Raw genomic sequence first — 19,843 nt, 5'->3', positions numbered from 1 at the left:
CGAACGAAATGGGTAAATATTTTTACAGCCAAAGGCTCTGGTGATAGAATCCAGAAATTTGTGTTTTTAAAAAACAGCTTTACTGAGGTGTAATTGACGTACAATAAACTGAACACAAACTGTACAGTTTGATAAGTTTGGACATTTGAATACACCCATAGAGCCATCAGCACAGTCAAGATAGGAACATGCCTTGTCACCCCCCAAAATCTTATGTTCCTTTGCACTCCATCCTGCCTCCCCTTTCCAAACAGCCACTGATCTGTGTTCTGTCACTGTAGATTAGTTTGTATTTTCTAGGTTTTACACACAGTATGTACTTCTTTTTTTGATCTGGCTTTTTTCTTTTCTTTTTTAACATCTTAACATAGTATTTATTTGTCTTCCCTCTGTCAAACCCTGAGCCAACCACTTTCCCCAGGCTGCCTGGGGATGTGTAGGAAAAGGAACATACAGGGCCAATTAGACACGGTAGAAAGAACTATGGGAGTTAGAGAGGGCTCCTTAACATGGCAAAGAGAATGGAAAAGACTACCATCAGGGAAAAGAGTCCCATGGCCTCCAAGAGGGCAAAGCCAGAATGGCATAGGAGGAGAGCTGTTGCGTCAGAGGAGAGTTCCAGGCATAACCAAGGATGAGGCTCCCAAACACAGTGCCAATCCCAGCCACCCAACTGTGGCAGCCCCAGCCCCAGTGAACGTGGCTGCTGTGTCAGTGTCCCTTAAATGGCACTGGTTTGGAAGCTATGCCTAGGGAAAGGGGAGGTCAAGAACCCTGAGGCTGCCAAGCTGCTGAGGCTCTCATCTGTCAGCATCTGCAGTTGTTTCATCACTACTGCAGACAGTGGTCGGCCCAGCAGCTCAGAGGTACTCCTCACCAGGGAGGGGAGTAAGGGGCTGTGGCAGGAAAGTGGCTCCCAGTGCAGAGCGTGATCTGACTTGTTTCATTCAGCATAATGATTTTGAGATTCGTTCATACTGCATGTTTAAATAGTTGATTCTTTTTATTGCCCAGTGGTATTCCATTATATGGCTATAACACAAATTTCTTATCCAATCACCTGTTGATGGACGTTTGGGTCATTTCTAGTTTTTGTCTATTACAAATAAAGCCGCTATGAACACTCATGTACAAGTTTTTGTATGGACATATATATCCTTTTATCTTGGGTAAATACTAGGAGTGATAGTACGTGTGATAGCTGAATCATATGGTAGGTGAATGTTTAACTTTTTAAGAAATTGCCAAACTTTTTTAGAGTGGTTGTACTAATTTGTTTCCACCAACTGTGTATGAGAGTTTCAGTTTCTGCACATCCTACTCAACACTTGGTATGCGCAGCCTTTTTTTTTTTTTTTTTTTTTTTGCCATGCCGTGTAGTTTGCAGGATCTTAGTTCCCCGACCAGGGATCAAACCTGTGCCCCCTGCAGTGGAAGCATGGAGCCCTAACCACTGGACCACCAGAGAATTCCCTGCCCAGCCTTTTTAAATTTAGCCATTCTAATATGCTTGTATTGTTGTCTCACTGGGATTGTAAGTTGCATTTCCCTAATGACCTGTGATGTTGAACATCTTTCCATGTGCTTTCCATTAGTCATCTGTATATGTTCTTTGGTAAAGTGTCTGTTAAAATCTTTGCTCTTTTTAAAGACTGAGTTGTTTAAATTCTACTGGTTGAATTTTGAGAGTTCTCTATATATTCTTTTTTCTTTTTTTAAATAAATTTATTTATTTTTTGGCTGCATTGGGTCTTCGTTGCTGTGTGCAGGCTTTCTCTAGTTGCGGTGAGCGGGGGCTACTCTTCGTTGCGGTGCGTGGGCTTCTCATTGCAGTGGTTTCTCCTGTTGTGGAGCACGGGCTCTAGGCGCACAGGCTTCAGTAGTTGTGGCACGTGGGCTCAGTAGTTGTGGCTCGAGGGCTCTAGAGTGCAGGCTCAGTAGTTGTGGCACACGGGCTTAGTTGCTCCACAACATGTGGGATCTTCCCAGGCCAGAGCTCGAACCCGTGTCCCCTGCATTGGCAGGCAGATTCTTAACCACTGCACCACCAGGGAAGCTCTCTATATATTCTTGATGCAAATTATTTTTCAGATATACGGTCTACAAAATTTTTCTCCAAAATTTATGCCTTTTTTCATTTTCATAACAGGTCTTTTGAAGAAGCAGAAATTTATGAATTTCTACACAAATTACTGCTGGTGATTGGGATTGTAAATTGGGGGAGAAGTGACATCTTAATATTGTCTCTGATCTATGAACAAAATATATCTCTCCATTTATTTATGTCTTCTCTAATTCTTAGCAGTATTTTATAGTTTTCAAGGTACATATCTTTCACATCTTCTGTCAGATTTACCCATATTCCTATCATATGTTTGATATTGTTGTAAATGATATCACTTTATAAAATTCAGTTTTCAATTTTCATTAAAAAGTCCAGTTCAAAATTCTAATATATAGTTGATTTTTGTATATTGATGTTGTATCCCACTACCTTACTAAACTCATTTATTAGATCTAGTAACTTTATTTTGGCATATTCCATCATATTTTTTTACATAGAAGATCATGCCATCTATGAATAAAGACTGTTTTACTTCTCCTTTCCAATATGGATGACTTTTGTTTATTTTTCTTGCCTGATTTCACTGGCTGGAACCTCCAATGGAATGTTGAATAACATATATGAGACTAGACATCTGTCTTATTCCTGATCTTAAAGGAAAGCATTCAGACTTTTATCATTAGGTCTGATATTAGCTGTAGGTTTTTTGTAGATGTCCTTTATCAAGTTTATGAAGTCCTCTTCCTAGTTTGCTGAGTTTTTATCAGGAATGGACTCTGGATTTTGTTAAATGCTTTTTCTTTTTCTTTTTCTTTTTTAAATTAATTAATTAATTAATTTATTTTTGGCTGTGTTGGGTCTTCGTTTCTGTGCGTGGGCTTTCTCCAGTTGCGGCGAGCGGGGGCCACTCTTCATCGCAGTGCGCGGGCCTCTCACTGTCGCGGCCTCTCGTTGCGGAGCACAGGCTCCAGACGCGCAGGCTCAGTAGTTGTGGCTCACGGGCTTTGTTGCTCCGTGGCATGTGGGATCTTCCCAGACCAGGGCTCGAACCCGTGTCCCCTGCATTGGCAGGCAGACTCTCAACAACTGCGCCACCAGGGAAGCCCTTAAATGCTTTTTCTGAATCTATCAAGATGATTATATGGTTTTGTTTTGTTTTCATTTTGTGAATGTGATTGGTTTGTTAACACTGATCAACTTTTGAATGTTAAACCAACTGTATTCCTGGGATTAAACCCCACTTAGCCTTGATATGTTATCCTTTTAATATAGTTTTGGATTTGATTTGCTAAATTTTTGTTTAGAATTTTTGCATCTGTGTTCATGAGCAGTGTTGGGTTGTAGTCTTTTTGTAATGACTGTCTGGTTTTGGTATCAGGCCTCATGGAGTGAGTTGGAAGACTCTGTGTCACAATGGTATTATTTCTTCCTTAAATGATGGTTGGTGGGAAGGTGTTTACATTTTCAACTTTTAAAAAGATACAAGGCTGTTATGGTTATCTATTTCTTCTTGAGTGAGCTTTGGTATTTTGTGTTTTTCAAGAACTGTGTCCGTTTCATCTAAGTGGTGGCATTTAAGGGAATAAAATTGTTCATAATATTCCCTTGTTATTCTTTCATTATCTGTAGAAACTATAGTGATGTAACTTTTCTCATTCCTGATACTGGAGGTTTATGAATTTTATTCATCTTAAAGAACCAGATTTTGGTTATATTGATTTTCTGTTTTTCTGTTTTCCATTTCATTGATTCTTACTTTTGTCTTTCCTTTCTTCTGCTTACTTTGGTTTTAATTTGGTCTTCTTTTTTTTTGTTTCTCAAGGTAGATAGAAGCTGAGGTCATTGATCTGAGACCTTTTTCTCTTCTCTAATAGAGGTTTTTAGTGCTATACAATTTCCCCTAAGTACTGCTTTAGTGGCATCCCATAAATTCTGATATGTTCTATATTTATGTTCATTCAGTTCAAAATACCTTATAATTTCCTTTAGGATTTCTTTGATCCATGGGTTATTTAGAAGTGTTATTTCCTTTTTAAATATTTATAGATTTTCTAAAAATCATTTTGTTCTTGATTTCAAATTTTATTTAATGTGGTCTGAGAACATACTTGGTATGATCTGAGTCCTTTTAAATTTTTAAGATTCATTTTATGGTCCAGAATATGGTTTATCTTTGTAAATGTTCTGGGTACACTTGAGAACAATGTGTATTTTGCTGTTGTTGGGTAGAGTGTTATATAAATGTCAGTTAGGTCAAGTTTGTTAATAGGGTTGTTCACGTCCTTGCTGATTTTCTGCCTTCTTGTTCTGTCAGTTATTAAGAGAGGGCTATTGAAATCTCTTGACCATAATTGTAGATTTGTGTATACTTTGCTCAGAAATCTAGTCTGATATTAATAGAATTCCAGGTTTCTTATGACTACTGTTAGCATGATATCTTTTCCATACTTTTACCTACTTGTATTTTTACATTTGAAATACTTTCGTAGGGTCTTCCCTGGTGGTCCAGGGAGTAAGACTCTGCACTCCCAATGCAGAGGGCCCAGGTTCAATCCCTGGTCAGGGAACTAGATCCCGCATGCATGCCACAACTAAGAGTTCGCATGCTGCAACTAAGAAGTCCACATGCTGCAACTAAGAGTCTGCATACCGCAACTAAGAAGTCTGCATGGGGGCTTCCCTGGTGGCACAGTGGTTGGGAATCTGCCTGCCAATGCAGGGGACACGGGTTCAAGCCCTGGTCCAGGAGGATCCCACATGCCGTGGAGCAACTAAGCCCGTGTGCCACAACTACTGAGCCTGCACTCTAGAGCCCGCAAGCCACAACTACTGAGCCCACATGCCACAACTACTGAAGCCTACATGCCTAGAGCCCGTGCTGTGCAACAGGAGAGACCACCACAATAAGAAGCCCATGCAACGCAACGAAGAGTAGCCCCCGCTCACTGCAACTAGAGGAAGCCTGCATGCAGCAATGAAGGCCCAACGCAACCAAAAAGAAATAAATAAAATAAATTTATAAAAAAATAAAAATTAAAAAAAGAAGCCTGCATGCCTCAACTAAGGAGTCTGCTTGCCACAACTAAGACCCGGTGCAGCCAAAATAAATAAATAAATAAATATTTTTTACGAAGAGCCAGCTCTTCAATAAAATAAAATAAAATACTTTTGTAGGTAACATAGTTCTTGCTTTTTTTTTTTTTTTCTGGCCACGCTGAACACCTTGTGGGGTCTTATAGTTCCCTGACCAGGGGTCGAACCCGGGCTCACTGCAGTGAAAGTGTCAAGTCCTAAACACTAGACTGCCAGGGAATTCCCTAGTTCTTGCTTTTTTATCCAGTTTCACAAATTTTGCCTTTTAATTGGTATATCATTTACAATTACTGTGATTATTGCTATGGTTACAAAAAAACACATTTGAATCTATTATCTTGCTATTTGTTTTCTGTTTGTATTATCTGCTCTTGTTCCCCTTTTCCTTTTTTTCTGACTTCTTTTGAATTAATGGAATATTTATGATCTCGTTTTATCTCCTTTGTGGGATTATTAAGTATAACTCTTTGTTTTATTATTTTAGTGTAGTTGCTTTAAGATTTACAGCACACATTTGTAACTTATCAGTTCCCCCTCAAGTGATATTATGCCACTTGATGTATAGAATATTATAATAGTGTACTTCTGTTTGGCTCCTTCCAGCCTTTGTAATATTGTTCATGGATTTTACTTTTACATAAGTTATAAATACCACAATACATTATTGTTAGTTTTGTTTAAATAGTTCATTTTTTTTTTTTTAAGTTTTAAATAGTAAGAAAACAAATTCTTACATGTATACTCTTATACTTAACCTTTTCTGGTGCTCTTTATTCCTTTGTGTAGCTCTTTATGGTATCATTATCCTTCTGCCTGAAGAACTTCCTTTAACGTTTCTTGTAGTGCAGATTTGCTGTTGATGAATTCTTTCAACTTTTGTATGTCTGGAAATATCTTTATTTTACCTTCTTTTTAAATGATGTTTTTTTGCTGCATATAGATTTCTAAGCTGTTCTTTTTTCTTTCTGGTATTTTAAAATGCTACTAGTATTTTAAAATGCTACTCCACTGTCTTCCTGCTTGCATTATTTCCAGTGAGAAATATGTCATCTTTATCTTTGTTGCTATGTAGCTGATAAGTCTCTTTTTCTCTTGCTACTTTTAAGATTTTCTCTTTGTCACTGGTTTTGAGTTATTTGATAATGATAGGCTTTGATGTAGTTTTTTTTTTTTTTAATTTTTATTTTTGGCTGTGTTGGGTCTTCGTTTCTGTGTGAGGGCTTTCTCTAGTTGCGGCGAGCGGGGGCCACTCTTCATTGCGTTGCGCGGGCCTCTCACTGTCGCGGCCTCTCTTGTTTCGGAGCATAGGCTCCAGACACGCAGGCTCAGTAGTTGTGGCTCACGGGCCCAGTTGCTCCGCGGCATGTGGGATCTTCCCAGACCAGGGCTTGAACCTGTGTCCTCTGCATTGGCAGGCAGATTCTCAACCACTGCGCCACCAGGGAAGCCCATGATGTAGTTTTATTCAGGTTTCTTGTACGGGGTCAGTTGAGCTTCTTGAATATGTGGTTTTATAGTTGTAATCAAATTTGGAAAACTTGGTCATTATTTCTTCAAGTATTTTTTCTGTCCCCTTTCCCTTCTTTCAGGGACATCAGTTACTCTCGTATTAGGCTGCTTGAGGTTGTCCTACAGCTCACTGATGCTTTTCATGTTTTTGTTTTACTCCTCTATGTGTATTTCATTTTGGATACTTTTGTATTGCTATGCCTTTAAGTTAGTCTTCTCTTTTGTATTGTCTAATCTGTTAACTATCTAGTGTATTTTTCATCTCAGACATGGTAGTTTTTATTTCTAGAAGCTTGATTTATGTCTTTCTTTTGTCTTTCATGTCTGTACTTTTTCTTTTTTTTTTAAATTTATTTATGTTTGGCTGCATTGGGTCTTTGTTGCTGTGCGCAGGCTTTCTCTAGTTGCGGTGAGCGGGGACTACTCTTCGTTGCGGTGCGCGGGCTTCTCATTGCGGTGGCTTCTCTTGTTGCAGAGCACGGGCTCTAGGCGCGTGGGCTTCAGTAGTTGTGGCTCGTGGGCTCTAGAGCGCAGGCTCAGTAGTTGTGGCACACAGGCTTAGTTGCTCCATGACATGTGGGATCTTCCCGGACCAGGGCTCGAACCCGTGTCCCCTGCACTGGGAGGCGGATTCTTAACCACTGCGCCACCAGGGAAGTCCTGTACTTATTTAAGATAACGTCTCTGTCAGTTCTGAGTTCATTTTGATGGACTACCTCATTATTATGGGTCATGTGTTCCTGCTTCTTTGTATACTCAATAATCTTAGGTTAGGGACTTCCCCGGTGGTCCAGTGGTAAAGAATCCGCCTTCCAATGCAGGGGACGCAGGTTCAGTCCCTGGTCAGGGAACTAAGATCCCACATGCCACAGGGCAACTAAGCCCTCACGCGCCACAACTACTGAGCTCACGTGCCTCAACGAGAGAGCCTGCATGCTGCAAACTACAGAGCCCACGCACTCTGGAGTCCACGTGCCGCAACTAGAGAGAAGTCCGTGTGCTGCAACGAAAAGCTCCCACGTGCCTCAACGAAGATCCTGAGTGCTGCAGCTAAGACCTGACGCAGCCAAAAAAATTAAATAATAAAATAAAATAAATAAAAATTAAAAAAATAATAATCTTAGGTTAGATGCCAGAATTTTACCTTGTTAGACGTTGGATATTTTTGTATTCTTAAAAATTTCTTGAGCTTTGTTCTAGGATGCAGTTAAGCTATTTGCAAACAATTTGGTCCTTTCAGGTGTTTTATGACTTGTTAGGTAGGTTCGAAGTAGTGCTCAATATAGAACTAATTATTCTTCACTACTGAGGGGAGACCTTCTTGAGTATCCTACTCACTAACCCATGAATTATGAGTTTTTTCAGTCTTGCTGATGGGAACAGGCACTGTTCTCTTTAATCCTTTGATGAGTCTTTGGCTTTTCGGTCGTTTCCGCACATGCATGTACTTATCGGTACTCTGCTGAATATTCTAGGGGAACCTTCTGTAGATCTCTTTCTATACAAGATATTTTTCTTTCTTTGCTCTCTCCTGTCTGGCATTCTGCCCTAAAGTTTGGTTTCCTCAGACTTTCAGCTCAAGGAGTTCACCAGCCTACCCCTCTGTTTCCCTTTCTGTGCTATGGCCTGGAAACACTCTCAAGGCAGTAAGCAGGGGCAGTCTCAGATTCAGGCCTTACTGCATTTGTTTTGTCTTTCAGGAATCATTGTTTTTCATTGCCTGGTGTCCAGGGTCTTGAAAACCATTGTTTAATAAATTTTGTCTGTTTTTTAAAAAATTATTTTAGGTGAGGGGGTAAATCTGGTCTTTGTTACTTTATCTTGACTAGAAGTGAGAGTCCCAGCAATCTGGTTTTAACAATCCCTCTAAGGAATCCTGATGCATGTTAAAATTTGAGAACCATACAGATATTTGAATTTAATGTTAGATGATTGTTTCACTATCAACCATCATTTACCATGAAGACATGAGTCAGTAAATCTAATTTTTGGAGGAAAAATTTTTTTGAGTAAATTCATTTCTGTTTTGTAGCATGGGAAATATGTGAGTAATTATGAGACATTTGAAATATTTATACAGTCAGGATAGATGGAGATTTGGGTAAGGGGAAGAAGGTTTTCTGAAATAATAAATGATGTTGATGTTGTTATGGTACATAGCAGTCTTAGACATTTCAGCTTCATGCTACCTAATAATTTCTTTAACCATTGTTAAACAAAAGGTCATTTCTGGGAGGAGTTGGAACAGCAATTAAGTCCTGGTTTGCTGTAGTGGGTAAGGGGAAGCAAATGACTCCATTTTGGGTCTGCTTCTTCTTGAACAATTCCCCCCTTCTGATCAAACTCTCAGCATAAATGAGATGTGATAAAAAATTAAGGCATTAGTGCCACTCTCAGCTGCCATAGGTCACTCTCTACATCCATAGGTCATGACATTTTTCCTTAAGCCCTGTGACATTCACAGGTCATGGTTCATAATCCTTAAATTGGTTACTCTCTTTGCTTCTTTTCTGTTGTTTAGTCTTAGGGTGATCATTTGCATGGTGGTTAGTGGCTGCAAACACGCATTTAAAGCTTCTGAGAGGATACAAAGCACCAGGGGGATTACTATGATTATAATAAGCAGGATAATTTCCAGTGTTTGGAGTGGACTTTGAAGCTATGGTCTCCAAGACCCAAACCAATCAAAGACCCCATTCAGAGTCATCTTCTTAAGCCAAGTGGCTTGCTTAATATGTAACTGAATTTCAACCCTCCCAGAAAGTCCAAGGATCTTTGCTGGGAGGCTATTGCTTAGCAGTGGATCCTGCTGTACTTTCAAGAGTTAAGGAAAGGTTCCTGATCATAGCCTCATTTGTATTTATTCCTAACCAGGGAAGTTGGGACCTGCCAAGGGAAGCAAATCCTGAATCATAAATGCCTCCTGGTAGGCCTTTTCGAGAACAGTTAGGGTCACAGTTAGGTAACTTAGGAAGCATTGCCCAGCTGTGCACCAGCCATCTAGGCATTCATATGCCCAAGGAGAATGATAACCACCAAAAAATAAATCCTGTCCACTAAGGTGGCATTGTTAATGGACTCATCTGCAAGAATTGTTGCATTTGCCCATTTAAGGCCGGGGTCGGTTAGATTTTTTTCCTAGCTTGCAATAAAAAGTTGTTCTAAATTCTAGAGATTACCTTCCTTAGCAATGGCCTGGAAGATATGGCTGATGACATTATCTTTCCAAGTCAGTGCCAGAATAAAGGAAAGAGAAGAAAAGATTTTGTGTTTAGCTGAAATGGGAAGTCTTGATCTGGTGTCTTGGATGGAAGCAGTCTACATCGATGTCCACTACTTCTCATCCTTGTCAACTTGATTTGGAGGTCTCCAGTGTTTGTACAGGACCAGATGTCAGTTGGAGCCTCCTTTGGCTATGATATATGTATACAAGGCTTATTGCCTTCTAGTTTTGCAGCAGTGCAAGTGGCCAGAAGCACTTGGTAAGTTTCCTTCCGGTGGGGCTTGAGGGTGGTTTTTTTCTGATAATGCCTCTAGAATATCCAGTCACCAGGCTCCAGACTCTGACCAACAAGGTTTCCCTAAATTGGAATATGGGAAAGCTTCTTTAACCTGTTGGTAATAGGCTTGAAAGTAAGATATTAAAGACTTACAGTAGCTGATCATACTAGCATGGGACTGCAAAGGATCAGCAGAAGGTTGTATACCAATAGACATTGGTCTGCCCATGATTATCTCATGTGGAGTGAGTTTATGTTTCCCAAAAGTGGTATTATGAACAGTCAGGAGACCACAGGCAATACCTTAGGCCAGGGGAGTCCAGTATAGAGGTGTGACAATTAACAGCACTAAAATCTAATATCTACAAAGGTAAAAACTTAAACTTTTCTCTCTATAATTACTCCCATTTTTTTTACTATAGATAATCACAGTAAAACTAAATTTGTTTGTATTAAACTTGGCCTGATTATTTATATACATGCAGCAAGAACAGTGATTGGCCGTATAAGTATTTTTGTAAGATTGCTTTGCTAGAACCTTGTAAGCAAAATAACAGCTTGATTTTTCCAAGCAGTTCCTTGAAGCTGTCTGGTCATATGAGGCTATGTACGTTTCTCTCAAACATTACATTCCAGTGAAAGCCTTGGTAATTGTGTCCTTTTACAAGGAGAACAGGTTCTTTTTCTTTATTTCTTTTTTTTTTTTTTTTTTGATTTCCTTTGCTATTCAATAAAACAAAAGCTGTTATTGTCCTCCCTCTTCCATAGATTCCATGAATTCTAACATGGAGCCATAAAAGCAGTAGATTTTAGAAAATGTGCTTCATAACATTACCTATGTTGACAGGATACAATCCAGAATGGTAATCTCCAACTCCAGATTTTATTGTCCTATCACAGGTCCCCCTTGTTAATGCAAAGTCCGTTATTCATATCCCAATTAGAAGTAATGACAAAGAACAAAAGGCAAAAGATGAAAAGAATACTTCACATGTGACGATATAACAACCTTTGTATACTTAACAAATTTATGTCAACTATTTACTAGCAAGGAAAATGGAAAAAGGCTCTTCTGGCCAACAAAATGTAATTTTTCTTATAGGAAAAGTGGAATATATATAATGGGTAAGATATCCAGAACCTCCCACAGGAGGCCAGTTGGAAAAGTCCAACAAATGTCAGAGTGTCATTTTTCAATGACCCCTTACTTAGAAAACAGTTTTTTAATTATATAAAAATTGAAGCTACTTGCATATTCAAAGTACACTTCAATTTACCCATGGATCCAGCAAACTTCATAATGGAAAGACAAAAATGTTATTAACTGATTTAATGAAAAAACATGACCTATTAAACTTACGTACTAGGGCGAAAAGTACTTACAGAATCATCTCAGTTCAGTGTACATTGGTAAAAGTAACAAGCAGAATCCATGCTCCACAGAATTACTTTATGAATGAGGGATTGATTAAAAAATATATATATTTATAACTGATAACTTTCATTCATATTGTGAATTTTCAGAAGCATTATATGTGAATTAATTTACATCAGGCTTTCCAGTATTACTTGTATTCGTGGGATTTCTCTCCAGTGGGAGTTTACATATGACTTTGATGGTATTTGTTGAAATTGAAAAATTTCCCATGTTTTTCACATTTATATCGTTTCTTCCTGGTGTTCATTCTCACGTGATTTTGTAAGGATTTAGGCAAATTGAAGGCTTTCTCACTTTGCTTACATTCAAGAGATTTCTCTCCATTCTGAGTTCTTTCATGGCTTCAAAATGTACTGCAGTAACTGAAGGCTTTCCCACATTCCTTGCATTCATAGGGTTTCTCTCCAGTATGAGTTCTCTCATTTATCTTAACATAATTGGAACAATTGAAGGCTTTACCCATTTTTCCATTCATAGGGTTTCTCCCCAATGTGACTCTTTTCATGTCTTTGAATAGACTGGTATTAACTGAAGGCTTTTCCACATTGCTTACATTCACAGAGTGTTCTTCCGGGGTGAGTCCTTTCATAGGAACAGATTTGTGGTAACTGAAGGCTCTCCCACATTCCTTACATTTATATGACTGCTCTCTGTAGTCCTCATATTCATATGGTTTGGGTGCAGTGTGAGAAGGAGAACAGATTCTTATTGAACTTATGCAGATAAATATATTGTCATGAAAATAAGAATATTCACTGAGAGATTCTGAATTCTGGAGGGACCAGGTAGGGAGAAAAGTAAATGTTTCATCTTTGTTCACAAAGGTATACTTTACCAAACTGCCATTAAGTCCTAGATAGCTTCAGAGAAAAGGTTTCCTTAAATCTGGAAATCCAAAATGTTAGAGCATCCTCCTGAGTTTATGCAGTCCCATGTAATTAATACTTGCTCTGCTTGAAACCAGTATTTCCATTAGTTCTCTTGACCTTACCCGATGATTGAGGGTGATATAGGGACAGTGGTAATTCCAAGAAGTTTGTCAGTTTTTCATTAAGGCTCATATGATTTGCCCAATGAAGTGGGTACCTTGATCAGTGGAGATTGTGAAAGGTCTACCCAAAGTGGGAAACCCATTGTCAAACAATTTCCTTGCCACTGTGAGGGCATCAAGCCTTATGGCAGAGGAAGGCTTCAACCCATCTGAAAAACATGCATACAATAAAAAAAAGTATTGATAACCCATACTAAGTGGCAGTTGAATGAAGTCCAGCTGCAGGTGTTCAAAGGGTCCAGAGGGAAGAAATGAGGCCTGTGCAGGAGGAATGGGAAAAACGAAAACTGGGGTTTGCCAGAGAGCCTGGAAGAACCAAGTGGCTGTCTTGGGTTTCCTATAGCCATGACTGTTTAAATTACAGCCATTGTTTACCCATCTTAATTTCTCTGTTTCTGGAACAGACCTTTGCCATGTTGGAAGGATATCAGAATGGCAAAGGTCTGGCAATGAGGGGTCTTTTTTTTTTTTTTTTTTCCAGAAGTAGAATAGACGTCATCCACAGGTACCACAATCTTTACGGATTCTGTTGCTACTGCCTTTGCATAAAAGCTAGGGCATTTCCCTGATATTCAAGTTCAGTCCTTTTAGTGTGAGCCTCAATTTTGATGACAGACCACATTATGCCAGGACATATCAGACTTCCAGGAATTTCATACAATTTCTGGAACACTTATTAACACATACCTATACAGACACAACATAAAGAAGGCTTAATGTTACTTATTTGACAATGCTTCCCATGTAATTTAACATATCAAATAAGCCTAAATTAGTTTAACATCTCCCTTTTTATGAGGTGAGAGAATAAATTCTTTGAGATATTTCAGGGGGCCCCTGAGAAATCCCAAAGTTAACTAGAGATCAAAAGGACTTCATATAGCATTTGATTTGGGGAAGCTATCAAAGAATATCAAAAGTTTGGACACTTGACTAAATAGGATCACAGATCATGAAACAATACTTAATTATCTATTTGGCCAAAATGATAAAAAAAAAAACACTGTCCTTTTAACAGGTAAAAGGAAATCAAGTTTTAGTTTTACGTTCAGTACACTACTAATTTTAAAGCGTAATTTTAAAACCCTTATAATTCAGTTTTATCCAGCTTGATTACACAAGGCAAAATTCTCTCTCACTGTCTTCTGAAATAACCAGAAGTTCTAGTTTAGACAAAATTACTCTCATTTCCTTCAACAAATTCCTCAAACCTCTTCTTAACCAAAAACACATCATGCTGTCCTTACATACAGAGCTGTCTCCTCTACTATTTCCAGTAGTCTTAATTATAATACATGCATTAATTATAACTTTTAACCCTTGGAAACTTTTATTTCTACAAGCATGTTCTCCTTTTTCTTTAGTTTCTCTATAGTAGGAAGCCAAAAGTAGATGAACCTATATTTAGCAATTAATGTATCAGTATTTTATCCCATTTGGAAATGATCCAGATATTCAATAAACCCTATTATTTAATTTAACTTGCAAAATCTTTAAAGTTTCAAGTAACCAGAGAGATCTGGGAAATTTTTTTTAAGTACACATAAAATATAATTATTGCTAAAGAGTTCACCTAAAAACGGTTTATCTATATCTATTACTTGCTCCTAAGAATCATACTTTGATTACTTTCCTGCTGACACATATTTTAAAAGAGGCAACATGAGCCTACCTGACCAGTTAACCCAGGTAAAATAAAAAATTTTATACTTGATGCTGATAATTCTAGAAACATGCCTGTTTTTACACCAGTGAACTTAAACTAGCTTTAATTTATCCTAGATCACACAAAGTTGAAAAACATCTGGGTTAGTTTCTATATTTCTGAGTTTTAGAATACCCAATCCTTAATTTATATATATATATGCACTTGTTTGTTTTTAAGCCAATCAAATAGAGCACTTTACAAATTTTTTTATAAGGGTTTCTTTTTTTTTTTTTACAGTTTAAAAAATTTTTATTTTATTTATTTTTTTGGCTGTGTTGGGTCTTTGTTGCTGCCTGTGGGTTTTCTCTAGTTGCAGCGAGCTTATTACTCTTCATTGCGGTGCGCGGGCTTCTCTTTGCGGTGGCTTCTCTTGTTGCAGCACACGGGCTCTAGGCGCGCGGGCCCAGTAGTTGTGGTGCCCAGGCTCTAGGGTGCACGGGCTTCAGTGGTTGTGGCTCGAGGGTTCAGAACTTGTGGCTCCCGGGCCCTAGGGTGCGGGCTCAGTAGTTGTGGTGCACGGGCTCGGTTACTCTGCAGCATGTGGGATCTTCCCAGGCCAGGGATCGAACCCTTGTCCCCCGCATTGGCAGGCGGATTCTTAACCACTGAGCCACCAGGGAAGTCCCTACAAATTAATTTTGATAATATCATCCAGAGGTGGAGAATATCACACATTTACAACGTGTATAAATATAAATGCACAGAGACACAGAGACCTTATAGTTACTAGTATTTGTGTAAAAGTCACAACAGTTTTTTTAATGATTTTTACCCGTTTTGATAAGAATTACCTCCCTGATGTTTGCATCTCCAAGAATGGCTTTGAGGTCCTAGAGAGAATGGGGGTATAAAATCTATATCACAAAGGCACAAAGTATCCAAGTTTTTTACAAGATGGATTTTTGGGGTGTATCTGCAGGACAGTTGTGTTTCTAATGTCACAATGTCTACAAGTATTTTAAGATGAATGGGGAGGTTTTAGGATTAACAAAAAGGACTGACACACCGATTCACCTATTGTTTGAATGCCTCTTTCCCTTTGAGTATATTTAGCTTAGGAGAGAAGGCCTAAAAAAATTCCTAGGAGGCCCTGAATATCAGCTTCTCCCATTTGGCCAAATTTCTAATCCTAAAGTTATCAAATCCTTTCAAATATATTGTCAGGTTTCATCCAGGACAAACAATAAATATTTCTGGTGGTATTCAATAACCTCATCAATTTTAATTTTTGTTTCCCCTTGGCTGTTTAAGGAAATACATAGCAGTTTGCCAGAAAATCCCTCAGAGAGTCATCGACTCTGGGAGGGACCCATATGAGGCCATTTAAGTTGATGCTGAAGAATTTACATAGGGTTTTTGAGGATAGTTTTTTCCAGTGTCCCAGTTGATTGAAATTGAGACATCATTTTGGGGGCCAATGTTTTGATGAGGAAGCCTAGGAGGGTGTAATGGGTTAGACCTAGTTATTGTTTTAGATACCTTTTGTACCTGATTTTTCATTAGCCTTTTACGACAAGTATTTGAAAGAGGCTATCTGGGAATTTTGAAATCTTTTGGAGGCTTCTTCACACTAATTAAAATAGGTATTCCATTCTGTTTGTTCCATATGGGAACCCTTGCTTTTAAGTATACTTAAAAGAAAAAAAAAAAAGGCAGTAGTACCATGGTTAAGGGTGTTGACATGAGAAGAAATGGGTTCTTATCCCAGTTCTTACTAGCTGTGACACCTTGGGCAGGTTACTTAACCTCTCTGACTCTGATTATCCTTATCTTTCAATGGAGACATTTCAGTGGGCCATTATCCTGTTTTGTAACCTCCATTAGCTTCTTGATGTGTAGCAAATCTTAAATGGAAATCTGAAAAATCTATTCCTGACATCTTCATTTGATTTTTTGGTTTAGGTTTTAGAGGCTAGTGATGGAGATCAGGATTCTTTCCATCTGTTTTGCTTAACTAAGCAGAACATATGGATAATATTTTGGAAGAAGTTATGAGGAAGGGGACCCATTTCATTTGTCTCGAGAAATTTAGAAAATCAATTTAAGAAGACCCTTAGATCAGGTGAACATTGTTTTAAGGAATTCTATAAAAACTCAAAGCAGGCATAAAAACTTAAAGGATACAAGAATGTTTTATCTAGCAAGCTTCCAAAATGCAATTTTAAGTTATTCAACTGCTAAGCAACTCTTTACATGTATTTCCAGTGAAAAGGAAGTTTTCTTCTCAAAAAGGGAGATATAGTCTATAATTCCATTTAAGTCAAATTCTGGGAAAATATGTGGCTCTCTCAGGTAATTGCATAGACTTTCAGTTATTACAAAGTCAAATAGCATTTTGTTGCACACCAAAAATTAATAAACATGTCTATTAAGTTGCTTTTAAAGAGTTTAAAAATCTGAGTGCAAAAATCAGTTGCTTACCCTTTGCATTTCCCTGTTCCTCAAATGTTGTATATTTAATTGAAATTTAATTTCACCTTGCTTAAGAATGTTATTATTGGAACATTTGGAAATTTAAAAAAAAGTGGGGGGCAGAATAAATCCACTGTAATCTGTGAAGTGGCTTTACCTTATCCACCTGAGTAAAGAAGGTTTTGGTTTTGATTGCTCAGGGTCACTCCTGAGAAATGACAGTTTCTGAAGGGTAGTTCTACCAAACGTAGTTTTACTCAGTAGGCCTTCAACAATATAAAGCTTACTCTTTTTGAAACTTCGCAGGTTTTTATCTTATTCAACCCCATCCTGCAGAATGCACCAGCTGGAATAAGCAACTACAGAATAGCCTAGGATAGCACTATTAGGAAAAGAAATTAAATCTTTATCCTGGCAATGGGTCTAATAACTGTCTTCATTTATTACTGTCGTAAATTCATAAAATTGCAGCAAAGCAAAAGCAAAATTGGAATGTCTGAACTAGTGACCAGTGAGGAAAAGAAACAAAGGAGTATTTAAATATTTGTTTTGGGAATTCCCTGGCCATCCAGTGGTTAGGACTCCACGCTTTCACTGCCGAGGGCATGGATTCAATCCCTGGTCGGGGAACTAAGATCCCACAAGCTGCACGGCCAAAAAAATATATTTATTTATTTTAAATGATGTTTCCAGTTTTCTCCATTACAGTGCTGTAATGAACATTGAACATCTTACAAGTATCACGTAGGAAACTTGAGGGAAATTTTGGTACCATAAATTATTGAAAGTGGAATTTTGATCAAAGAAATTCATGTTTTACAATTTGATAGATCACTTAAATAAGTTATCTTACATGCATACAATGAAATGCAACCCTTAAAAAGAATGAGTTAAATCTGTAAGTACTGATATTTTAAAATGGCCACAGTATATTAGTAAATTGAAAAAGGAGTTGCTTAGCAGTATAAAATCCCATTAATATTTATATAGGGATGTTAATATTTCAGAGAGTAAAATCTGGAAGAATAAATGTCAAACAGTGGTGAACTTAGTCATTGAATTAAAAGATTATTTTTTAAATTACATAAGTGCATGAATAAATTCATCTTGTAAAAATAAATTAATACAGATTCACAGACACTTGTACTCAAATGTTCAAACAGTTTTATTCATAAAAGTCCAAAACTTCAAACAACCCAAATGGGCCATCAACTGATGAATGGATAAAGAAATTGTAGTATATCCATACAATGGAATATTACTCAGCAATAAAAAACAAAGTATTGGTACATGCTATAACATGGATGAATCTCAAAATCATTCTGCTAGGAGAAAGAGGCCACACACAGAAGACTGACTACATACTGTAGTATGCCATTTACATGAAATTTTGGAAAGGGCAAGTCTATAGTGACAGCACATCAGTGGTTGGCCAGCAGCTTGAAGTGAGGGAAGAGAACGACTACAAAGGAGTGTGAGAGAACTTTTGGGGGTAATATAAATGATTAATATCATGATTATGGTGTTGGCTACACTACTGTATACATTTGTTAAAATTCATAGAATTGTACACTTAGAATTGGTGAATTTTGTTGCATGTAAATGATATCTCAATAAAGCGGATTTTTAAAAGTATAGATAAAGCTCTTTTGACTACCACCCCCAAACTAGGTTCCCTCACTCTGGGGAAGGTGCCCTCCTCGCTCCACACAGGTTAGACAGGTAACCAGTAACTATCATTACTGCAGATTCTACTTGAAAGTTATTGTTCTGCATTCCCTCTCACACACACACACACACACACACACCCCCCACCCCGGGTGAAATCTACATTTTTATATTCCTTCACGGTACTTACTCATTATTTGGCGTTTTTTCAGTAACTGTATCTCGGAGATGTTTTCATTAGAATTTATAGTTCTACATCCCTTTAACTCCTGAGAGTATTCTCAGGAATAGTAACGGATACACCATAGTTTATTCAGCTATCTCTCTATCATTCAACCGTGTGTGAGTTTTGCGGTGTGCCGAGCCCAGCGAAAACAACGTAATATAAAAACGGGCTAGAGGCCGGCCTTCTAGAGTTTTCAGACAAGTGGGAGAGGGGAAGAGGGTTGTCAATAGTAATATTAAATGTGAAATCATAACTGTGAAGAGCAGTTATGATTTTTTTGAGCCTGAGTAATTTAGTTAGGAGGTCAAGAATGTATTTTCCCAGGGAGTTAAACTCTAAACAGATCTGAAAGGTGGGTGAGCATGACTTAACCAGCATAAGGGTGTTGGTCGGGGGTGCTACTAATCCTAAACTGCACCAACAGTATGGAGGAAATATGTAGGAGGCGAAGATTGTGGGGAACTTACGGATATATGTGTAGATATGTGTATTTTAAACAAGATGTATACCTTATTTTGTAGTCAGGAAAACACTAAGATCGTAAATATTTTTTAAGTGAGGAGGCTTTCCACTTTCTTAACATCGGGAATAAATCTTCCATGCTTCTTCTGGGAGAGAAGAAATACAAGAAAAGCCTTCCCCATTGGCTTCTCTTAAAAAGCTTCAATAGTCGACGAAAATGTCTCGGAGTTCTCTTGTTTTGACAAAAGATTAGGGATCTTCAATATGACCTGGCGTGGGGACGGAGGTGTTTAGGCCTAGCTTCATATTGGGTTGCTACAGCCTCTTCCCCTGCACGTCGGCTTTTAACAAGTTATCTCTTGGGAAAGCAGTGCCCGTTTTCCCCCCCTCCATTAGAGCAAGTGTGTGGTCCCGTGCGTGAACCGCGTACCTTCGTAGAGCAGGAAATCCCCAACGCGCATTCCCTTGAAGAAAACGCGCGCAAAGGACGGAAAGAACAGAGGTTCACTACCTAACCCATAATGCACAGCCCGCCTTTCCGGAAGCAAGGAATACAACCGCCAGGGTGCATTTCTCTGCGCAGAAACGTCCCTCCTTGAGTCTGATTGGACGTGACGAAGCGAGGCAGTGTGGGACTGTGTCCATCGCCCTTTACACAGGGGCTAACTGGCCTCTCCCAGCTCCAGGAGCCACGTCCGGTGGGGTGACGCC

General features: G+C 38.4%; 1 pseudogene; it reads right to left on the bottom strand.

The window, feature by feature from the left end:
• Positions 1-490: 490 nt before the first annotated feature.
• On the bottom strand, positions 491-19,777 carry LOC133095765 (ATP synthase F(0) complex subunit C2, mitochondrial-like; annotated as a pseudogene).
• Positions 19,778-19,843: the final 66 nt, after the last annotated feature.

The sequence above is a fragment of the Eubalaena glacialis genome, chromosome 7 (genome assembly GCF_028564815.1).
Source record: "Eubalaena glacialis isolate mEubGla1 chromosome 7, mEubGla1.1.hap2.+ XY, whole genome shotgun sequence".
Taxonomy (NCBI): Eukaryota; Metazoa; Chordata; class Mammalia; order Artiodactyla; family Balaenidae; genus Eubalaena; species Eubalaena glacialis.
The sequence above is the reverse complement of the archived record's forward strand: the minus strand, read 5'-3'. Positions and strand labels throughout refer to the sequence as shown.